This window comes from Melozone crissalis, unplaced genomic scaffold (genome assembly GCF_028551555.1).
Source record: "Melozone crissalis strain CALT ecotype California unplaced genomic scaffold, PUWL_Pcris_2 ptg000114l_1, whole genome shotgun sequence".
Lineage (NCBI taxonomy): Eukaryota > Metazoa > Chordata > Aves > Passeriformes > Passerellidae > Melozone > Melozone crissalis.
In genome coordinates, this window is record NW_026535891.1 from 2232972 (window position 1) to 2257351 (window position 24380).

A 24380-nucleotide genomic window follows, 5' to 3' on the forward strand; every position below is an offset into this window, starting at 1 on the left:
AATCACTCTCCTAGTAGTAGAATTACAATTTTGGAGAGCACACTCCTTGAGTAATGCCTCCCTAAGATATTCTGGCACCCCAGCTCTTTCAGTTGCGGCAGCAGCCTTATCAATAAATGACCCAAATGACTCTTCTGCCCCTTGCTTAATTCCCATATACATGGGTACCCCTCCTGGTTCTTTTACCCTCTCTATAGTGAGTCTAACTAATCTCATAGCCTCCCGGCACTTCTTCTGGCCCAATAGAGCTTGTGCCTCAGTACGAAGAAAAGGTCCCAGGCCCATAAGTTCATTAATAGTGATGCCATGGAGAGGGTCACCCGGCTGCCTCTGAACTGCCACACATTCGTTAACAAGCACTTGCCAATGAGCATTAAATAACAGCTGCTGATGTTGAGTAAAAATCAATTTAGCTAATCCACGACAATCATTAACGAGAAGGAGGCTAGTGTCAAAAATATAATCTAACATTTGTTTGACTGGCTCACTTTTAACTCCAAACTGACTGACAGTAGATCGTAGTTGAGACAACCATTTCCAATCAATAGCGGTAATAGTCACCTGCATGCCACCCCCATCCTGAGGACTGAAGACAACCGGGCAAGCCAGTTCAGTAGCAACGCTTACAATCTCCTGATCTCCCTTTTCCATTTCATCTCTTGCCAAGGCAGCCCACGCCTCCCGTCGCTCCCTCGCAATAGCCGCCACTAGGTTGTTTTCCGCCCCAGGGATTGGCTGATTGCTTTTCGGGAGCTGACCGGGCGGTCTCGGCCATGGATGCTGTTGTTCAGAGGATACGGGAGCCTCAGAAGTGGTCTGTGGAGCCTGGCTTGCCGAAGACAGTGGCGAAGCAGGTAATAAAGCGCTCTGTGTAGCCTGGCTTGCCAAAGGCGGCAGTGAAGCAGGTAATGAAACCGTCCTCATTGCGGGGGCAGATGGAATTCCCCTCTCCTGATCGTATTCCCTATATTGATCATAATCTTTATTACAGTCATGAGCGGCGGTAGCCTGCTGAGCAGCCTTTTTTTCAGCCTGCAACTGCAGCAATTCATTGTGAACGACCCGCCATAATTTACCTAACTTCTTGGCAGTTTTATCACCATCTAAAGTAGCCTACCATATTATATCACAGAATTTACGCCACTCTGTTAACTCGTGAACCGTATGGGGGTTAAGGAAAACTCCTCTATCATAACCATAAGATAAAAGTCCTGGTAAATCCCTCTGCAAATCTAGTCCTTTAACCTGCCTTTTCTGCAAAAAAGCAATAAATACATTATATGCTGCTTGCCTCTCCATACCTAAATCGAAAGCGCTTTTGCAGCTACTCGAGGTCGTGGCAGCACATCTCGGCCAGGCTCGCCTTTACGATCACCTAGAGCACGGCGCGTCTTGGCTTCTTTTCTATCTGCTTTTTTTTCTTTGCGCTTTTGCTGTCCCAGCTGCTACGGAACCCGACCCGTTTCTTCACTCCCCGTGGTGCGTCGCAGTATGAGGTCGGGGTCACCATTTGATGCAGTGAAGGGAGATGACACATCATCTGATCAGCATCGAACTCCGATTTATTGATCCACCAGGCACATTTTATAACAGTGTTAATTAAGCTCATACATTTGCAAAACCTGAGCTCATCATAGGTTACAGATTAAACATTAATCCCTCCTTTTGTTTTCAATACCTGTGGCTTGTTATTGAAACCAAGATTTGTGTTCTCACCCTGATATGAATGGTTCTCAAGGCCTCCATGTTTGTCACTTTTGCTTTCTGTAACAGCCAAGGACAGAATGTTTACCTGTTATGAAAAAACAGCCTGAGAACTCTGCTGCTTATAGAAATGTGCCTAAGAAACAGGCTTGAGACTTAGCTGCTTACAGCTGCCTTTTACTTTCCCATCAGTTGTATATTTTCATGGCCTTTTTTCCTTCAAGCCATGTCTGAGCAAAATTCTCCAACAGGTACCCCTGGTGCCCTGGGTGTGACCCAATGGGGGGACCCTTATGAAAACGGGACCCCTGGTGTGTTGAGACCCCTGTGTCTCGCAGCCCGGTTGGTGCTGCAGGTGTTGGCACGGGCACTGCTGCAGGGAGACACGGTTACACTGCGCTGCTGGCATTGGCGGGACATGCCACTCACAGAGGTGCGATTCTACCATGGGGGCAAGGAGGTGGGGAGGTCCTGCTATGGGGCCAAGCTCTGCCTGTTGATTCTACAGCTGCACCACAGTGGCCACTACACCTGCAGGGGCTGGGTGGACACCGAAATGTCAATGTGGGCACAGTCAGTGCCAGTGCCAGTGACAGTGCATGGTGAGCACCCCCACGGCTGCAACTCCAATATCTTGACACTCCCAAAGTCACTTCCCAGCAGACTCAGAATCACAGTCCTCACCTCCCCTCTCCTTCCCAGAGCTCTTCTTGGTGCCGGTGCTGGAGGGTCCCCCTGAACCCACCCAAGGGTCCCCCCTGACTCTCAGCTGCCTCAGCACAACCAGCCCCCTGCGGCCCTGAGACCCCCTCCTGCACGTGTTCTACCAGTACGGGCAGGTGGAGGGGGGCCGGCAGGGGTCCCCGCAGCTGCTGGTGCCCGTTGTGGGGGTCTCCCACCCGGGTAATTACAGCTGCCAGATGCACTCGAAGGGTGGGGCCGTGCGGAAGAGCAGCGCCCGTCTCCGTATCACGGTGTGCAGTGAGTGTGGGGATGGGCATGGGGAGCCCTCACAGCCTCCTTGGGCCCCCAGCACTGCATGGGGACTCCCAGCGCTCCCTGACACCTGCCCTGTGGCCCTAACCTTTCCCAGATCTGTCCCTGCCCCCCCATCCTTTCTTGGGTCTTTCCCCTGATCCCCCAGCCCTACATGGGTACCCCCATCCTTCCCTGACACTTTTTCCATGTCCTGCCCTCCCAGCCCCAGGTCCCTCCCCAGGTGCCCCATTCCTTGCCCATGTCTTCCTATCCCTCACCGGGTCCCTTCAGTCCTTCTTGCTGCCCCCCACCCCTCTCTGAGGTCCCCGCACGTTCCCCAGGTCCCTCCATCCTCTCCCTGTTTCCCCATACCCTCCCTGGTGTTGCCCCACTCCCTCTTCAGGTGTCTGCCCTCCTGAATGCCCCATTCCCCTGTTTCCAAGCCTCCCCATCTGTGTGCCCCCTCTCCCACATTGGGGTCCTGCTGCCCCTCCCTGACTGCCCCGGGTCCCTCACTGTCTTCTGCTGTCCCCCCGTCCCACAGGGGTCCCGCCCTCGGGGGTGTTCCTGTCAGCACAGCCCCCCAGGATGAGAGGTGGCACTTGGGGACAGCCTGGTGCTGGGCTGCACGGTGGGGACAGGTCCCCTGTCCTCCTCCTGGCACCGGGAGGGCTCAGCGGCACTGCTGGGCACTGGCCTCCGCCTGGAGCTGCGCCACATTGGGGAAAATGACAGCGGCCAGTACTGGTGCCGGGTTAGTGACGGGGACAGCGTGGCCGAGAGTGACCCCCTGAATGTCACCATCCTGTGTGAGCAGGACCCTCGGGCTGGGGGTGACCCTACGCACAGCACCCCCCTCCGACCTCGCCCACTGCCAGCCTTGTCTGCGACCCCACAGGTGCCCGTGGCCAATGCCACCATCACCCTCAGTCCCCTGTCACACCAGGCGCATGCAGGTGACAACATGACCCTGCACTGCTCGGTGCAGGTGGGCTCAGCCCCTGTCACCTTTACCTGGCTGCACAACGGGCAGGAGGTGGCCTGGGGTCCCCTCCTGGAGCTCAGGGACATTGATATGGAACATTTGGGCACCTACCAGTGTGTGGCCACCAACCAGCTGGGACAGGACAGGCACCGCGTGTTCTGGGCACTGAGCCCAGAGCTGGCCCTGGAGGTGACACGTGGGTCATCCTGTGTCACAGGTGGAGTCACACAGGGTCACCGGGGTGTTACTGACCCCCATGGTTCAGGGTCACCTCAGTGTGTCCCACTCTATTCCCAGCAGTGGCTGTGAATGTCAGCAGGACCCTCCTGTTCCTGCTCCTGCTCCTGGCTGTCATCGGGGGCTGTCACTGATGGCACCGCAAGGTTGGTGGAAATAAGGGGGATGGGGGGTCCTGGAGTGAGGGGGAGACCCCAGAGTGGAGTCAGAGTTCGGCACCACCCAGGGCCCCTGAGCTGAGGGAAACTGAGCCTGCAGTCACCTCGGCTGGAGGTCTTGGGCATGTGGGGGAAATTTGGAGGGTGTTGGTTGTGCTCCAGGGTCATGGCTGGGTGGGCTTTGAGGAACATTGGGTTGGCACTGGGAGCTCCTGGAGAGTTTGGGGAGCTCCTGGAGGGCTGTGCAGGGATGTTGGAGGACCTTTTTGGGTCCTGGGGGAGTTTGGAGATGCCCCTCCCTGCCAGGCTTGGGGTTCCAGGGACAGAGAGGGTTTGGGGCACCAGGGGATTAGGGTCCTGCGGTGGTGCATAATTTCTGGGGTCCTCAGGGGTGTTTAGAGTGTCCAGGAAGAATCAGGGGTTCATTGGGAATTGGGGTTGAAATGGGGAATTGGGGTCCCGTGGGTGATTGGAGCTGCTGAGATCCCAGGAAGGTTCAGGGGTCCCAGTGTCCCCTTGGTCACCCCCTCCCCTTTTCCTTGTTGCCACCAGGAAGCTCCAGGACAGGTGACTGGGGGGCTCAGGCTGGGACTCCCCTTTTCCCCACAGGACCCCCCAGGAGGAGGGGGCTGTGCTCAATAACCACATCGTGGGCACCGAGTGAGCAAGGTCTGAGTATGGGGGGGCAGGGACACATTTGTTTTGTGGAGAAAAGAAAAAGTATTCCACAACTTTTTGAAAGTGTTAAAGCTGGTATGTTTCTTACAGCGCTGGATGCATGCAGAGATTGCTCTCCTCAAAAAAGGCATGTGGACCTCTGAGAACTTCAGGTCTCTTTTTATCTCCCTCTCAAATACATATGCATACAGTTTCACAATATGGTTTATGGGTTTCGTGTGACATTTGGCACTAGTTCCTTTTTATCTGAAAGAATTCCGAGGTCAGGCTGACTTGCCCTTACAGCAGTCCCTGTCTCTCTCTGTCATCTTCTGTCTCCCCCCCTTTATCTCTGTCCTTCGCTGAAATAACTTCACTGAGCTTAGGCCTTGCTGTCTGGCTAAATAACTATGGTTTCTAAATGCAGACTTTACTCAAAAATGTACATTTCACCTAAATAAAATGAATTTCTATCTTGGAAAATTTTCATTTTGCCTCATTCTCCCCTTGCCTAAAAGGGGGAAGTAAATTCTTTTACTTTGTACAAATTCTTATTTGTACAAAGTAAAAGAACAACAAGTGTACTTTAGTGCTTTACCATGTATGTTTCATAATGGATAATCTTAAACCTATGCTAACTAATATTAACAAAACTACAGTAGGATGACACAACTTATTAAAGATTCTATTTGCAGTTGGCGACTACTTAAAGACCACATCTCACCAGTGATGATCTGCATTTTGTTTTACTCTGCAGAATTCTAGCTATTTCTTTTTGTATCACATTGAACAGTTCTCTCTGCTTCTTTGAGTTTTTCTTTAGGATCTTTAGTAGGTCTTGGTGCTTAATTAATTGTTTTACTAATCTAAGATCCATTCTAATAGTGTTGGAAAAGAAATGAAATTTAGCAAAATGTGTAATTATAGTTTAGTTATGAGTTGTGTGTGAATTGGTTTGTTAAAAGCAGTTTGTAGCTGTTGATAGTGTGTGTGTTGGGCTTGTGTGTAACCTAGCAGGTAGTCTTAGGAATTTAATAAATATTTAAACTAGTGCAGGAAAGTAAGAATGCTAACCTGTCTGGAGGCAGCATACAATGCTCTTAGAATAAGATAAGCAGAAGATTTATGATCTTGCTTGTGAACTAAGGAATGTATCACAAGGGGACTGTGACTAGGCAAGGGGAACTGTTTCTTGGAGACCTTGTTATGAATTGCATGTATAAAAAGGGAAGCACTCATATGTGAAATTGGGGGCTCGGACTTGGGATGTTAGTCCGCCGGCACCCCCAGGCCCTTAATAAAGCACCCACAAAACTTATCCGAGTTTTGTGTCATTTATCAATCGGGAAACAATAGGAGTAGGTGATAGTCTGTGATTCATTGTGTAATTGCTTTCAATCAGCTGGTGGGATGTCACTCGGTCTAAGTACGAAAAACTACACTTGATAATCTTAACAAATTACAAATACAGAAATTAGAATGATTTCTACTAGACAAAATAACATCATTGCTATCAATTTTTACAGCAGCACAAGCAGTTCTCAGGCACACATACTCTTTTCTAGCATATACGAGCACAGTTTTTGGTCAGTGACTGGATGAACTTCGAAGTGACAAATACTCTATTCACTGTCTAAACACATATCTTGGGCATTAATAGTATTGCTTTCACAAATGAATCTCATCTGTTCTCTAGTAATGCAGGATTCTAAGTTTACTGTCTGCACTTTTCATTCACCTTTTGTGCCCCACACTCTATGTTCTGAAGGGTAGAGTATTGTTTTTTCATGATTTAATCTTAGTGCAATGATGGGATGGATAACATAAACAGTGGCATTACATACAGTAAGCACAAAGGCAGTGGCCACATGAGAAGCAGGATCATAGCTGAAATTCACCATAGTCCACCACGATTGAAACTTCCTTTCAAAATCAATTGCATTATCTCAAACAATTTTCTAAATTTCAGCAGGAAAATGACTTTCACCCCTTTCCCGTATGATCAGAGCTGCTGTTGTTTGCATCTATAACTGTGCTTGTATACAACTGAAAGCTAAAGACACATTATCCTGAACTTTACTAAGTGCTTTTGCTATTACCTTGTGGTCTTGGTCCCTGGCTTTTTCGTACTTTCTTACTTTGGCAGTACTTTTGAAATCTGCCACTGGCTACTTCTTAATGCCAATAGAGATGACTGTAAAGGCTGCTTCAATTTTGTTAGGCTACCTGCTGCAGTGGTCAGTTTATTCATCAGTATTTTTGAATCAATTCCATTTAAAACTCTTAATCTTGTCCTTAATATCTCAGTTAGATCTTTTCTTATTCTGCTCTGGAGATACAGTTTTCTTTGTAACTTCGTTGTCTAGCCTTCAAAGGATGTTTTTAGGAAGGAGGAGCAGGCTGGTTGGATTTTTGAGATGTTAATTTGCATTAGCAACTCAACACTTTTGAGAGACCATTCTGGATTGAATAATAGTTGTTGTTCTCTTACATTCTTTACTACGTAGGGGCCTATTTCATACACTTTAAGTTCAAATTTGGGTAGAGTCTGAACTATTTGAGTCCTAGTATGGGTTGTATAAGGCCCTGCTGTTGTTAAAAGTGCAGTGTCTACTTTGAATTTAAATGAAAGTCTGATAGCAACTCGAGCTCAAAGGTAGGTCACTTCTACAGGCTGTATTAAGGTGAAATTACACTAACAGTCTGAATGACTTAGGCTATCACAAACTTCCTGGTGTTCATATACACCAGGAGAGGTTGAGTCACTTATTGCATCTGGTCTCTCATAAGCCATCTTATTGATGACCTGGCACCTTACTTTGATTTCTTCTCCTCTGATTCTTTGAAGTGCCCACAGTTCTCATTCCTGCCATTCTTGCTTCTCATATACCCGATTCCCATGGATTACTACAGTAGATACGTTTAAATCTTTTATCTCAGGAAGTTCTCTCATGGATCCAGTATACTGATTAAAAGCCTGGGACCAAGGCCATTCAGCATTGCTTTGGATAGAGTTACTCTCTAGTTCTGAAACTTCAGTTATAATTACATACAAAACAATTCTGTAAACTAAAGTATGAACTACCCCCGACTGCAATATACTCATTTTGCCCGAGTAAGTTTTAGTCTCAGTTCATTGTCTTCTGGTGTCACTGGTGTCACTCTCCAAGGGACTTTAGGGCTTTCTTCACTTGAGAGTGATGGATCTAGGCATTCTGCTCTTTGATTTTGATTGCAGTGAAGGTGGTGAGAAGTACTTGCAGCGGTCTCTCCCACTGTGGTTCCAAAGTCTTCTCTGTAAGAGACTTAACACATACATCATCCCCAGGCTAACTCCTTGCTCCGAGTTCCAGCCACATGTTTCTCAAATTCTCTGAGTTATTTGCTTAAAGCCACCATGTAGGTGGCCAGTGTTATCACCCTAATGTGGGTGGACCTTCCTTTTGTATTCCATATGGTCTTCTATAAGGCATTTCAAAAGGATTCAGCATTCTTTTAGCTCAAGGTTTAGTTCAAATTCGCAATAGTGCCAGTGGAAGAGCTTGGGGCTAGGGTAGATGAACTTCTTGCCCCAGTCTTACAATCTGCTGCTTAATCAAATGATTCATTTTCTCTACCTGGCTATTTGATTGGGGCGGTATGGAGTGTGAAGTTCCTAATCTATGCCCAGGTGGCTACTAATCTGTTGCGCTGCTTTGGAAATGAAATATGATTCTCCATCTGAGGATGTTGTGGCTGGAACTCTGAACCGTGGTATTATTTCTTGTAACAATACTCTGGGCCCCTCTTGAGCTTTGACAGTTCTGGTGGGGAATGTTTCTGGCCATCTTGAAAATGTATCTATCAATACTAGTAAATAATGATACCCCCCTTTCCTTGGGAGTTCTGAAAAGTTAATTTGCCACTGCTGTACAGGCTTGTGGCCTCTCTCAGTCTGACTGAATTTTGGCCTGGGGTATTTTTGGGGTTTGTCTGGAGGCAAGGATCACATTGTCGGCTTACCTGAGTGATAGTGGCATATAAATTCCTGACAACAATAAATTCTTTCAATCAGATGTATGTTCTAGAAAGCCTGTGGAAATTACTACTTCAAAGTCAACACTTCATTTCAGTGCACTCTGTATCACTGGCAGCCTTGGTCATTTTGGGAAAGGAGCCACACTCTATAAAAGGCTTTTAAGTAGTTAGGCCCTGGTGTGTTTTCTGGTGCCCTTCTTTCACTAGTAACCACAAAAATGGGAAGGGATTACTAGCTCTCTTTCAATGGTAGCCCACCCCTTGCAGTTGTACGTCTCATTTGATTAGTATTATTGTATTATGGCTTACCTTCGAGGAAAATCTGTACCTCACCCTTTGCTGCCTTCTTTGCCTCTCCATCCGCCAGCTCATTTCTTTCCTCCAATTTAAAGCTCACTCTCTGGTGTGCCTTAATATGCTTTTTCAGGTAGCTGAACTGCTTCCAGCAGCTGCATTGTCTCTTCTTCCCTTGTGAGGTTAGCAGACCCCTTTCCTTCCAGATGGCTCCACGTGCGTGCAAGACTCTGAATGTCTTTCGCTGTTTCTAAGGCATGGGTCAATGCATTTATCTCAGCCTTCTGTGCAGAGGTACCTGTTGGTAAGGGTCCAGACTCTATTACCTCTCTGCAGGTAGTCACTGTGTACTTTGCATGTTGCTTTCCACTGGCAATATAGCTGCTCCCGTCAGTGAACCAGGTCTCGGCATCGTCTAAAGGAGTGTCCTTTAAGTCTGTGTGGCTGGAGAAGGTAGCTTCAATGGTTTCTAGGCAATCATGGTGTACTGCTTTTCTTTGATTCCACTGAGAAAAGAAGGTGGGTTGACAATATTAGTCACCACTATCTCTACATCATCTTGCTCTACCATGATGGCCTAGTATTTCAGAAACCTCTGTGGTGAAAACCAGTGGCCACCCTTTACTTCCAGTACTGCGGACACTGTGTGGGACACTAGCAACAGTCATTTTTGTCCTAGGGTAGACTTGGGTGCCTCTTGAATATTCAGCACAACTGCTGCTACACCTCTGGGGCAACCTGGCCATCCTTTGGCGGATGCATCTAGTTGCTTAGAGAAGTAAGCAACTGCCCTTCGGTATGGACCCAAGTCCTGTACCAGTATTCCCAGGGCAATTCCTTGCATGGAAAAATAGAAAGAATGGTTTACTTACATCTGGAAGTCTCAAAGCTGGAGCTGACATGAGGGCACTCTTTAGCTGGTGAAAGGCCTGTGTGGCTCCTTTTGTCCACTGGAGATCTCTGTTTCCATCGGCAATAAGAGCATAGAGGGGTCTGATGAGCAGTCCATAATTATAAACCCATAGTTGGCACTACTCTGCCATGCCTAAGAAGGTTCGGAGTTCCTTCGTTGTCTGGGGTTTCGGGGTTTGGCATATGGCTTCCCTGCCTTAAAGTCTGCTGCTCAGCACTCACTTCTTACCCCAGGTAGATTACCTTCTTAGATTACCTTCTGTTTCACTACCTGTGCCTTTTTCTTTGAGACTCTATCCTTGGAGTCCTAGGAAATTCAAAAGGCTTACCGTCCAGGCTTCTCTCGCTTCCCTCATCCGAGTGGCTACTGAAAGATCATCCATGTACTGCAACAGCCTCCTTTCCTCTTGTGGAGCTTCCCAGGACTCTGGGTCTTTGCAAGCTGTTCTCCAATCGGAGTGGGGAACTTTGAAGCCTTCAGGCTCATGGACTATGTGAGCTGTGTTTGAATGGAAAAATTTTATGGCTGGCTTGGTGGATAAGGAGGCAAAAGAAGGCATCTCTTAGGCCTAAAACAGTGAACCAGGTTAGCTCAGGTGTTAAACAAGTTAGTAAAGTATCTGGATTTGCTACCACAGGGTATAAATTCTGTGTTTTCTTATTGACAGCCGTCAATCCAGTACTATCAATTATTGGGCTGATTCCTTCCCTATCTTCCTTTTGAGGGTACTACTCAATTCTCACTGGTTGAGTTCTTTCCTTAAGCTTGATTACCATGGGGGGGCATTTTTCACTCTCCCTGGTACAGCAGAGGCCTATACCCTCGAAAACACTTATTTACTTATTCTAATATCTCTTTACTAATGTCTTTCCTTATTTCAGTGTCTGTTAATTTTAAGCCTAACATATTTATATCATTTGCCTCCAGAGTAACCTTTCTCATTTGAGAATGTTTAGTCAATTGAGCGAATTGTACAAAAGTTTTTAAGTACACTGTAGCAGATAGGGAGAGGTGCTCGGAAAATCTCGCGATGTCATGGAAAGCAGTAGAATTCCTCTCCCCCTAACTTCTAGTGATAAGAGATCACCCAAGAATGTAATCCCCCCTAATATTAGTAACTTTTTACTCCTTACTAAACAATTACAGTAAGGTAAGACCCCCTGATGTAGAGAAAAAACTTGTAGAATATAAAACCCGACGAGACGGGACAATAAAGGTCTTGAACTGTCCACCTTACTGGTGCTTGCGTGTGTTCTTGGCCCGACTGACCCTGGAGAGTTTGGGTCGCCGTGCCGTTTCCTCAGAACCAGGTCGCCTTGCCTTGCATCAGAAGGCAACAAGTGGTGCCGACACCCGGGATCGAACCAGTGCCCGGGGAACGGGGATCGCCTGGACAGAGGACGGCGGCTGCACAGCTGGCCTTGTGCAGCCGAGGGGACGCCCTAGAATCATGGAAGCGATCGCAAAGGTAGTAAGTGAAATGCATGCACAATGGGGAATCGATTGTAAGCTCAAAGATATGACTCTCGCATTGCCAAGATTGATTAATCTGGGGGCTATAGAGAGCCCCGTGGATATTTTACACCCGGAGGTGTGGGATAATTTCACGAAAACCCTGGCCGAGGATACCATGTGTTCAGGCTCGGGGAAAGCCCTAAAATCGTGGGGCAGAGTCATCCGGGCTCTGCAAAAAGCTCGACAAGAGCAAGAAACCTGGAAAGCTGCCAGAAGTTGTTTAATAGCCACTCCGCAGCTAGGAGTGGGGGCAGCGACACAGACCACCCCGGAAAGCGATCAGATTGCAGACGGGATGTGCGGGGGCTAGAAGCGTCCCACCTCCCCTCGAGCCTGAGCCCAAAACCCCCGGGAGACCCCCCAACCCCCGCAGAGCCCACCAGACCCCAGCCCCCCCTCGGAGCCTCTCGACAAAACCGCGACCCCTCTACCCGCCCCCCCCCTCGCCAATCGCCGAACCGACGCAGGAGGCAGAGCAACAGGCGCGGTATTTTTGGGGGGGGCTGGTGGAGGAGGCGCGGGAAGCGGCGGGACGGTCAGAAACCGCCGGGATCGGTACAATCTCTCCGCCACCAAATGGGCTCAAAGATGGCGGCCGGCCGCGTGGTCAGGGCGGAAGAGAAGAGGGGGCAAAGGGCGGAAATGGAGCCAGCCCACTTAACGTCGCATGCGCGGGAGAGCGGGGAGGGGGTGCGGTCCCCGCGGTGAGGGGTGAGACCACTCAGAGCGCTCTATTCAAATTAAGCCCGTATAAGGCAAGGACCTCCTCCAGCAGGAGGCGGGGAGACCCCAGGGGGAGGGAACGGTCCACCCCCCGCAGGAGGGGGCAGGGTCGGATCTCAAGAAAAAGGCAGAGCAGCCCGGAAATGCTCGGCCATTCGACTTCCGACTCCGACTCAGACTCGAGCCGGGACGAGTCTGAGAGGGAGTTGGGGAGCTCCGGTTCGGATACTAGCCTTAACAGAGGGAGAGCAGCAGCATATAAGATCTCTAGTCGCAGTGCTCCCGCATGGGTGAAGGGGTCATCAGAGAAAGACCGAACCCTACTTACAGACTGGCGAAAAATAAAGATAGCCTGCGCCGAATACACCCCTTCAGCCAAGCTAGTGTTTCCTGTCCGTGTGGGGGGGGCAGGCGAAAACCAAAGAAGGACCTATTCTCCACTGAATCTAAAAGAGGTACAGACAATTATTAAAGCGATTGCAGACAAGGGAATTAATTCCGCCATGGTTACCACACTCATTGACGGCGTTTTTGGGGGGGATGACATGCTTCCCTTTGACATCAAACAGACGTGTAGGATGATTTTCAATGGCGCGGGGATGATTTTTTTTAAACAAGAGTGGGAGGATCAATGCGCAAAGGAGCTAGCCCAGATAACGGGGCCTGACCATCCACTACACGACTCCAGTATACAGAGATTGATGGGTAGAGACCCTACTATGATCACCCCCCAGGCCCAGGCTAAGGGATTAAGGCCCCATGAAGTTATGACAACCACTCGTGCTGCCCGGGAAGCCATCCGTGCTACTGCCAAAGTAGTAGCCAAACCCTCACAGTGGTCTACCAGAAGACAGAGTGAAAGTGAGAGCTTCACTCAGTTTGTGGACAGGCTTCAGGCAGCGTTAGATTCCTCCTCATTGCCCCCAAAGGCTAAGGGTCCCATGCTGGCAGACTGCCTACGCCAGCAATGCAACTCAGCCACCAAGGACATTTTAAGATCACTGCCACCTGGGGCCAACATAGCAGACATGATCAGACACGTTGCAAAGGAGGAACACCTTGCTCCCATCCAAGCAGCAGTCCACACTGCAATAACCAGTGTGATGGCATGCCTCAAGTGTGTCCAGGCAGGCCACGTGGCAGTAAACTGCCCTCAGCCAAGGCGTCGATCAGCAGCTGCTCCACAACGCCAGGGAGAACTTAGGGGACCATGCTGGGCATGTGGGAAAAAGGGGCATTTAGCTAAGGAATGCAGATCCAGGCTTCAGGGAAACGGCAGAGGGAGGGGGTGGCCGGGCCGTGTTCAGCCCCCTCCTGCCTGGAATGTGCAGCGGCCCAGCTACAGCAACCCCCAGTGGGGCAGGGGACCCTCATACCCCATGCCCCCACAGGAAGCAGTCAATTTTATATCCCCACCTACAACGCAATGCCAGAACTGCACAACACCACCAGTGATGCTTTCACACCCCCCACTGCCACAAGCCGCGCCGGTGTCACAGGACCAGCAGGGGACGCATCAGCGCGGGATCCCTGGGTGGCCCTGGCCATGAGAATAGGGAAGGAGCCCCTGATGGTGTGGGGGACATGCCACCTTTACGGCAGTCAAGATCCCCACGTCATAGGGTTTCAGTTCTGGGCGGACACGGGATCAGACTGCACAATTATTCCCCAAGCGTATTGGCCCGGGCATTGGCAATTCAAAGAAGTCCCTCCAGTGAATGGAGTGGGAGGGCAGTCCCGGGCATGGAAAAGCACCCAGCTGGTGGCTTTAACACTTCACACAAAAGAGGGACCAGAACAGACAGTAGCAATCTACCCCTACATTTTGCAAAATTCTCCACCCCTGTTGGGAAGGGATGTTCTTTCCTTGCTAGGATTTCGGATCACAAATTTATCCTGAGGGCCACTGCCGTGCACCCTCCGCTGCCAATCAAATTGACTTGGAAATCATCAGACCCTGTATGGGTTGAGCAGTGGCCCCTGACAGAGCCTCGAATGGCAGCCTTGCTGGAACTGGTCGACCGCGAACTGCAAAAGGGTCACAGAGAACCCTCCGTCAGCCTGTGGAACACCCCTGTATTCGTGATCCCCAAAAGGTCTGGAGAAGGCTATTGCCTCATCCACGACCTGAGAGAAGTGAACAAGACGATCCGACCCATGGGTCCAGTCCAGACACTGCTCCCCGCGAACTCAGCCATCCCCGAAGGGCAGCCATGCGCAGTGCTGGACATCAAGGACTGTTTCTTTTCGATACCCCTGCACCCTGAGGACAGAGAACGGTTTGCCTTTTCCGTGGCGTTTCGAAACGGCGAGCGGCCCAACCTCTGCTTCCAATGGAGGGTACTTCCACAAGGTCTTGTTGACAGCCCCGTCATATGCCAAATCACCGTGGACAAAGCACTGATGCCGGTCCGACACTCCTATCCCGACGCAACTATCATCCAATACATGGACGACATCTTAGTCGCTGCACCATCGGCAAGCCAAGTAGATCACCTGGTGTCCACAATCACAGAAACCCTTCAGGCCAACGGCTTCGAGATCGCGAGTGCAAAGGTCAAGAGAGGACCCTGCGTGACCTTCCTGGGAGTAGGGATCACAAGCTCCTACGTCACACCCCCCAAGGCGAAGGTCAGTCGAGACATCGAAACACTCCACGATGTGCAACGCCTGGTGGGATCACTGCAGTGGCTTCGCAACATCGTCTTAGTTCCCCCCGAGGTCATGGACCCTCTGTATGACCTCCTGAAAGGAAAGAACCCCTGGGATCCCAAGAAGCTGACACCGCAGGCAATGAGCTCCCTCGACTTCATCGAAAGCCAGATGGCTACTGGCACACTTGCCAGGTGGAACCCAGCCATGCCCCTGGACCTATACGTCCACTTTACACTGAAGGGGGGAGTGGGAGCACTGGCCCAAGGACCTTCTGAAAAGGCCCGACCCATTCAATGGGTGGTGCTCGGAAGACCTGCCCATGTGTTTTCCCCGGGAATCGAATGCATTGCTAACCTCATCATGAAGGGCAGGAAACTCGCTTTGAGACACCTGGGAACAGAGCCAACAAGCATCCACCTCCCTTTCCGCAAGCAACCAACCTTGGAGTCAGCCACAATATCGGAGTACCTAGCCCTTGCTCTCACCGGCTTTGGAGGAGAAATCTCCTACTCCTCCAAGCCACCCTGGACTCAGCTGCTGACCGTAGTTGACATGGACATGCCGCCAAAGGTCATGGGTCGACTGCAGCCAGGACCAACGGTCTTCACAGACGCTTCCTCCACGACCTCAACCGCAGCAGCAGTGTGGCAGACAGGAGAGCAATGGCATTGCGTCAAAGCGTGTGACCCCACACTGTCAGTGCAACAACTGGAGGCAGCAGCAGTCGTCTTGGCGTGCGGACTCTTCCAAGAAGAACACCTCAACATAGTAACGGACTCTATATTCGTGGCAAGGCTTTGCCTAGCCATGGCAGGACCAGGAGTGTCGACATCAGCAGCAGCCCTAACGCTAGAAGAAGCACTCTCCTCGCGACAGGGCACCGTGTCAGTCATCCACATCAACAGCCACGACCCAGTCAAAGGTTACTTCCAGATCGGCAACGACAAAGCAGATGCCGCAGCGAAAGGCATCTGGACGTTGCAGGAAGCTCGTCAACTGCATGAGTCGCTCCACATAGGAGCCAAAGCACTGGCGAAGAGATGCGGAATCTCGACAGCGGACGCAAAACATGTGGTAGCCACCTGCCCTCATTGCCAGAAGTCACCCCTGTGGACCTACGGGGTCAACCCGAGAGGTCTCAAGCCCTCAGAAATCTGGAAGTCGGACTTCACTTGGTGCGAACTGCTGAAGCCTCGAGCATGGCTTGCAGTGACAGTAGACACTTATAGCGGAACGATCATAGCCACACAGCACGCCAAAACAAACTCCAAGGCCACAATTCAGCACTGGCTGACAGCCATGGCCTGGCTTGGTATCCCTAAACAGATCAAAACCGACAACGGTTCCAGTTTCATTTCTAAACCAGTACAAGAGTTCGCTTCGAAATGGAGCATCACATTAGTGCGAGGTATCCCGTATAACAGTACCGGGCAGGCCATAGTCGAGAGAGCAAATCAGACCCTGAAAACCAAGATAGAAGTGTTGGTGAAAGCAGAGGGCTTTGCCAATGCCATTCCCCCAGGAGACCAGGCATGTATACTGGCAACCGCTCTGCTGGCATTGAACCAATTCCCTAGGGGAGATGAAACTAACAGTCCCGTTCAAAAACATTGGGTCACTCGAATGCTGGAGGAGGGCCCACAGGTTGTAATCAGAAATGAGCTAGGCGAATGGGAACTGGGCTGGAGGTTGATGCTCACAGGGCGAGGGTACGCAGCTGTCAAAAAGGACGGCAAAACCAGGTGGTGTCTACTTAAGTCAATTAAGCCGGACCTCCATAGCGAGCAGAATGAGACTGATGAGAGTTGTGAGTTTCTGTTTACAGGACATGCTCGTGGGACGTCCTCGTGATGCATACATCCCCATTCCAGAGGTAAGCGACGGACCACCAAGCCGTCAGGCAGCGCTCGAGAGACCCGCACGGGTGAGACCCAAGCATCAACGGTGTTTCTGTGTGATTTTGCTGTTGGGGCTTGTTGCCAGAGGGCAAGCCAGCCCAGATCACTACCCCCATCGGCCATTCAGGTGGGTCATGCAACACCTTAGTAGTGACAAGGTGCTCAGAGAAATCATCACACCGAACACTCCATCCTTCGTGCTCTGCATCACCGACCTGTTTCCAGGATGACCAAAGGTAGGCCCCCATTCCCCACACGCCACACACATGTACCTATCCTACTGGTGCCCAGCTTCAAACCCTGGGAAAAGCTACTGCAATCACCCAGGGTGGGGACACTGTGGGCACTGGGGCTGCAAAACCGTTGTCACAGATGCCAGACTGTCGGGGCCTGGGTGGGATCCACAAGAGCCCGACAAATTCTGACAGTTCACCTGGGCACCCACCAGTTGCAAAACACCCATCTTCATACCTGGAAACTTCCATCGATATCGCCATAAAATCCCCAAATTTCAGAAATGCACAGACTACATCATGACAGTTTTGCAGCCACATCACCCTAGTTGGGCAACAGGCAGAACGTGGACAGTAGTCCTTCAAGGGTCAAAAGAAAAGGCGAACGTGCGAATTATTAGGCTCCAACCGTCGGCGCCCCGAGCGATCGGACCCAACAAAGTGATTAAAAGCATGCCGAAAGGGAAAAACGTGACCCACCCCAAAGCCTCGCCCACAAGGGTCGCTGATATCCCGAACGGCCTTGTAGAAGCCTTTCTACGGCCAGGTAGACCGTTTAGCCGAGTCAGATTTAGACCCAATCCTTCGTATGCTAGAAGCTACCTTCCTATTCCTGAACGATACTAACCCTAACCTAACTGAATCCTGCTGGCTTTGTTACAATGTCGAACCTCCCTTTTACGAAGGAGTCGCTTTAAACACTCTGTTCAGTTACTCCACAGCAGATGCACCCAACCAATGTAGATGGGACACCCCCCGCAAAGGAATCACCCTGAGTCAAGTCACAGGCCAGGGCAGATGCTTTGGCAATGCAACCCTAGCTAGGCGGAAAGGCAACGTCTGCACCGAAGTTGTCAAACCCGACGGGAAAAACAATAAGTGGGTAGTCCCATCCGCATCTGGGATGTGGGTTTGCCAGCAATCAGGAGTGAGTCCCTGTGTCCTCCTTGCCAAATTCGATGACTCCAACGACTTTTGTGTCCAAGTTCTGATTGTTCCTAGGGTCCTGTACCACGCAGATGAAGAAGTGTACCACCTTTTTGAGGAACCCAGCCGGCTTCACAAAAGAGAAATAGCAACAGGTATAACTATCGCAATGCTGCTCGGCCTAGGAGCAGCCGGAACGGCCACAGGAGTCTCAGCCCTGGCGACCCAACACCAAGGACTGTCACAGCTGCAACAATCGACGAGGATCTGCAGAGGATCGAGAAATCCATCTCCTTTCTAGAGAAGTCAGTCTCCTCACTCTCAGAAGTGGTCTTGCAGAACAGGCGAGGTCTAGACCTCCTGTTCATGCAGCAAGGAGGCCTGTGTGCCGCCTTGAAGGAGGAGTGCTGCTCCTACGCAGACCACATGGGAGTCGTGAGAGACTCCATGGCGGAACTCCGAAACAGACTGGCTCAGAGGCAAAAAGACAGGGAAGACCAACAGGGTTGGTTCGAGTCCTGGTTCAATCGATCACCATGGCTAACCACTCTGATTTCTACCCTAATAGGTCCATTGGCATTGCTGCTTCTAGCAGTCACCTTCGGACCATGCCTACTGAACAAGCTAGTCTCATTCATTCAGACGCGCCAGGAACGGGCCAACATCCTGTTCATAGGCCGGCAACAACTCCTGTGAATTCGACCAGGGAACACTGCCAGTCACAAGATTTTCTACCCGAGTTTACCAAACCTCTTTCTTTGTCAACAACCTCATACCTCATCTCAGTACCTATGTATATGACTACCTCGTTCATTTGTGAAAAAGGGGGGGGAGATGTAGTAGATAGGGAGAGGCGCTCGGAAAATCTCGCGATGTCATGGAAAGCAGTAGAATTCCTCTCCCCCTAACTTCTAGTGATAAGAGATCACCCAAGAATGTAGTCCCCCCTAATATTAGTAACCTTTTACTCCTTTCTAAACAATTACAGTAAGGTAAGACCCCCTGACGTAGAGAAAAAACTTGCAGAGTATAAAACCCGATGAGACGGGACAATAAAGGTCTTGAACCGTCAACCATACTGGTGCTTGCGTGTGTTCTTGGCCCGACTGACCCTGGAGAGTTTGGGTCGCCGTGCCGTTTCCTCAGAATCAGGTCGCCTCGCCTTGCATCAGAAGGCAACAGTACACATAGTACACATGTTACTTTAAAGGTTTGCAAAAGTATGCCTTCTCAGACTGGCCAGTTGTTCAGTTGTTCCTCACACTACAACATAAACATTTTCCGCAGGTACTAAAGCTTTATTTAAAACTGAATATATGGCCCTTGTGTCGACTAAAATTCTACCCTTCTGGGGAAGTCATCTTTATCCTTCCTCCCTTACCTTAGGAGGAGCCTTTAACAAATTATATGTACTCATTTTGTGCACTATAATCACTTTGCATTTCAGCATGATAATCTTTGCTTGACTTCATACGTTGCCATCCTATGCTGCATGCTGAACAACACGTTTGATTTGCTTTCTCTTTGCCTTGTTTTCCTTTTCAAGGGCCAAGACCAGAGGGTGGTCTGATCTCACAGTCTCTTTGCCATTCTGGGTGGTTTCTTAAAACAAAAACACATATCAGCATACAAAAACCCCATCCCATTTACCTTCCTATTTTAAAACAGTACTAACTGCAGTGAAGTATTATAAATCTTTTTATTTTCTGAGCTGCTCCTACTGGCAGCCTTGTCCCAGTAAGCCCCTCCAAAAAGGGGCTAATTTAGGAACCTCTTTGTTCTGGTCAGTTCTCATTATCTCTTTCTCCTTGCCCTATCTCACTTCCACCCAAACCTCTTTTTACAGACCTTCCCAGTAGTTTCTCAGTCTTCCTCCTACACACACACAGCTCCAGGTGGCAGGTATCAGATGTGATTTCTCACACAAGAGCCTTAAGATCTTAGGTTCTGAATCAGCTTGACCAGAAACCTTTAATTTACACTCGGGGCATGTGCCCTGACGCTTTTTAGAACAGCAATACCAGCGTTTCTCACAAACTCTGCACTGCAATAATACTTAACGCAGCGTGCCAGCCTCTTGATGCACCAAAGGCTCTGAGGAATTGCCCGCAAAGGCAGGCTATTCCGTTTATTACAGAGAACTCTAAATCCCTACAGCAGGCTGTTCTCAGTCCAGACCTACTGTAGTACCAGCTGAAGTCTCATAAACTCATACATCTCTTCTATCTAAACTCTGTTTTACAAAATATCAGCCTTTTCTAGTTCTCTTCTTGCACAATCTAATTAAGCACTGTGTCTACTTACACTTGTTTTACTGCCTTGCAAAAAGGCTGTGCTTGTCCCAGCCGAAACTCTGCCCACAGACACAGGCACACGCACCGCCCACCCCCTCCCCGCCCCTTATCTCAAATTCACTAGAGCCAAGGCTTGAATTGCTGTTGGGGGGAGAATTCTTGGAATTCCTTTAATTCGCTTTATTGTAGTTAAGCATAAATCACCATACCATAGTTCTTCTGTGTAAAATGCTACTCTTGTTGCAAACAAAATCTTAAAATCTCCACAATCACTACTATACAATCTGAGAATCAAATTACCACAATGCAGTGGAAGAAAATCACCACACAAAATCACTGGGAAAGGGCATATCTCTCAAAGTGCCCACTTTTCTCAACACAACACAGCATACCATAATTCAGCATTTACTCACATCAGTTCTTACTGGACACAATCAAAATAACAGCACACAGTCTAGAGATCAAGTCTAAACATCCAGGGCAAAGGAACTCTCTGAGCTCGTACTCACGATTAAAATGTACCAAATCTACAAAAATCACTACATTTAAACACAATAAATACTGTCACTGATATTCTTGCACTCGCTTCTCCGCAGGGCACTTCTCTCCCTGTCCCCACAGCCTGCTGCAGCCGGTGCCTCAGGCCTCGCTTGGCTGCTTCAAACTCGGGTAGTTCTCACCCCCCTCCGCACTGTAGAGCACTGTAGATCTACTTTCTTTTATACACCATACACTTAAACACTTGCACGATTAGAAACATAGTGCACTGACCACACAATGCATTAACCATACAGCGACACAGTGTTTGACACACACACGCATATAGAGATTCATTCGACCCACCCCCTAGGGTCGCTAGCGGTCTGCCTTATCAGAACAATGAACCCCCATCTCTACTCCAGCTGCTCCATCAGCTGGACCCAGATGTCTCTGAGTGATTTACTCCCTACCTCTCTTTTCCCCCGGGGACCCCTCAGTACATACCATATCTTCCTCCACAGCCAGCAGGTCCTTGTCTGTTTTCGCAGGAGGCATGTCGAGAGAAGCGGAGCCCCACCAGGAAAAAAAATTCCTAGGGTGCACCTTGGAGGTCCGTCTATTCCCCCTGCCCCTGCGGGGACAGAGAACTCCTGGCCTGGTTCGCCAAAATGTGTTGCGGAGAAAAGAAGAAACCTCACAACTTTGTAAAGGTTGTAAAGCTTGGTATGTTTCTTACAGGACTGGATGCATGCGGAGATTGCTCTCCTCAAAAAAAGACATGTGTACCTCTGAGAACTTCAGATCTCCTTTTATCTCCCCTTCCAAATACATATGCATACAGTTTCACAATAGGTTCATACAAATTCATTCCGCGTGATATTTATCACCAGTTCCTCTTTATCAAAAGAATTCCTAGGCCAGGGCAGATTGGCCTTGTAACCATTTCTGGTTTTTTTCTTTTTTTTTGTGTCACCTCACTATCCATGTCCTGCAGTGTTCCCTTCAGCTTTGGCCTTACAGACTTTTCACCTCTCCTAGACACTTCACCTAATTCAAAATGGATTTTTACTCGGGGGGGATTTTCACTCTGTCTCACAGCTGAGGTTCCATTCAGCAAGACAGTCCAGGCACTCTGCCTGCCCCCAGGCCGATGTTATGTCTTTATATTAAAAATTACGTATACAATGTTTACAATTACTTTCCAATACCTATCGCCTACATTAGATAGTGAGCTTCTACTCTAAGCCAATCTAAAAGTGCCAACATCCCAGCAGATTATGGAGGCCAAGAAGAAGAAGGAGAAAGGCTGGACATATCCAGTTCCCTCCATCTTTCCCCCTGAACCCCCATTCTGGAAAACCCCAAAATCTACTTTTTCACCCCATGATAAATTCACTATCATTCTTCTTAACTGTTGTGGCTTGTAGATCTTCATCTAAAGTTGGTAACTTGCTCCACAGGACATAATCAAAACCACACAGGCATTCTGGGCTCTGTGCCAGGGTCTCTGAGCCCCTGGCAAGGGTCTTGGCTGCTCAGGACAGCCAGAGGGATGTCCTGGGTTCCAACAGGAACCTGTTGAACTTCTGGCATTAGTCTCCTCCTTACAGCAGATTAAGCTGGTGGATTTTGGTGTCCTTTCTCTCGTTGGTTCATCTTTTCCTGAGCTCTTGGGCTGACTGGGGCAGCTCCTGCAGGCTCCTGGTTGATGGTCTAGGCAATTGCTTGATCTCTGACCAAAACTAAGCTCAACAGTTCGAAAGGAAACTAAAACAGAAGCCACCAAAGGATTGATACTGCAGACTCTGCAGGCCAGGGGAAGGAAAAAAAAATAAAAGCTTCTTGCTAACAAAAAAACAAGCTAGCTAAGCCACAAAATAATGTTCGACACTGCACCCAGCATGCTCCAGAAGGAGGCTTTAAACCAAGCCTGTGCAGAAGCTCCAAGGCTGCCACCCTCTCCCAGATCCACTTTAAACCTACAGCAGCCATTGCTGGGCATAAAGCAGAGAATCAGGAACAGGGCATAATCATAAAACCACCCCAAGACATACTGCATGCTGCCAGTGGCTCCCCATTGCTCCTCCCAATGCCAGGGAGGCACAGAGCCCCTGCTATTGGCCCAAAATGCAGCTTTTGGGTTAGACTGGCAGAAATGGGGTTTCTTTGTTCAGCTCTGGGATTCTCCAATTCTGGGCTGCCACTAAAAACCAGGGGCTGCTGCCCCTCCGGCTCCCAGTGGAGGCACAGAAGGCAAAGATCTCAAAGGGCTGAGAGAAGAACAATTTCCTGCAAACAGCAACAAGAGAACAAAACCAACAGCAACAGGATTCAGAATCCCAAGGGTCAGAAAAGGAACAATTTCCAGGGAATGCCCCTGACAAGAGCCCCCCATGGCCAGAGCGTGAGTCCAGTGGAGAGTGGACACTGACTGGGACTGTAGGGGCTGGAACCAAGTGCCAGCGCCACTGAGAGAGGCTGTGCAGGATATGCCAGAAGTCCAGGACAAGCTGGAGTGCGAGGCAAACAAGTGGTGCCCCCATGGACATTGCCAAAGCCTTTGCCCCCATTCCTGTGGCAGCAGAGGGAAGGACACAGCTTGCCTTGACCTGGAGGGGTATCCAGAGCTCCTGGAAGTGACTGGAAACTAAGCCCCACCCTGTGCCATGGCCTGATCCTGACTGTCCTGGAAAAGGGGGAGACTCTGGAACCCCCACAAGGCCTTTGTAACATCCTCGTGTGGGGAACATGGCAGAGGAGAGGTTTGGGACAGGGGACAAGAGAATCCAGGCCTCCTGAAGACCGCTTTGGCCATCAGAGAAAGGAAGGTCCAGGGCCCTGCCAGATTCCTGTGATGGAGCAAATGGGCTGGGGAAAATATCCAGGGCTTGTTCCTTTTTGGGGACTTTCCCTGGAAATTGTTCCTTTTGTGACCCTTTGGATTCTGAATTTTGAGAACTGAGAAGGATTGGTTCAACAACCTGATTGGGACCCTCCCCCTTCCTGACCCGAACAGGGGAGAGCTGAACAAACAAAAACCATATCTCCTGGTTTAATCAAAAAGCTGAGTTTTGGGTCCCATAAGAGGGACAGGGTTGCTGTGCCCCCTGGCACTGGGTGAGGGAATGGGGAGCTCCGTGGGTACTGGGAGCACTGGGAGCACTGGAATGGGGAGCCCTGGGCAGCCCCCACTCGTGGCCACCCCCCCGGGCGGTGTGGGCACCCATGGGAAATGAGGTGGGGGGGACACACAGGGGGTGCCCTAGGGCAGGGACCCCCAGTGCCCCCAGTGTCCCCAGTGCCCCCACTGCCCCCAGTTTCCCCAGTGCCCCCAGTGTCCCCAGCATGTTCTCGCAGATGACACTGGGGTCCCGCTGTCACCCGTGGGATCCCAGCAGCTCAGTGCAGGTCACCTGGGGGGATGAGGCACAGGGGTGCCCTGTGAGAGACACCAGTTGTGGGCAAGTGGGTGGGGTGACACACGTGGGTGATGTGTCCCTGTCCCTCTGCTTTACTCACCCTCTGCCCACTCGGTGCCCACGATGTGGGGGTCCAGCACTGCCCCTTCCTCTGGGGGGGTTCTGTGTGGATAACAGGGCTCTGGTTGGTTTCAGGGGAGGGGGAAAGAGGAGTCCCAGCCTGAGCCCTCCACTCACCTGTCCTGGGGCTTCCTAATGGCTGCAAGGGAAAGGGGAGGGGGTGACCGTGGGGA

The 24380-nt window shown here is 50.0% G+C and overlaps 1 pseudogene; it reads left to right on the forward strand.

Moving 5' to 3' along the window:
• The window catches only part of LOC128948107 (Fc receptor-like protein 3), a 35339-nt pseudogene extending 30613 nt beyond the window's left edge, over window positions 1–4726 (forward strand).
• Window positions 4727–24380: the final 19654 nt, after the last annotated feature.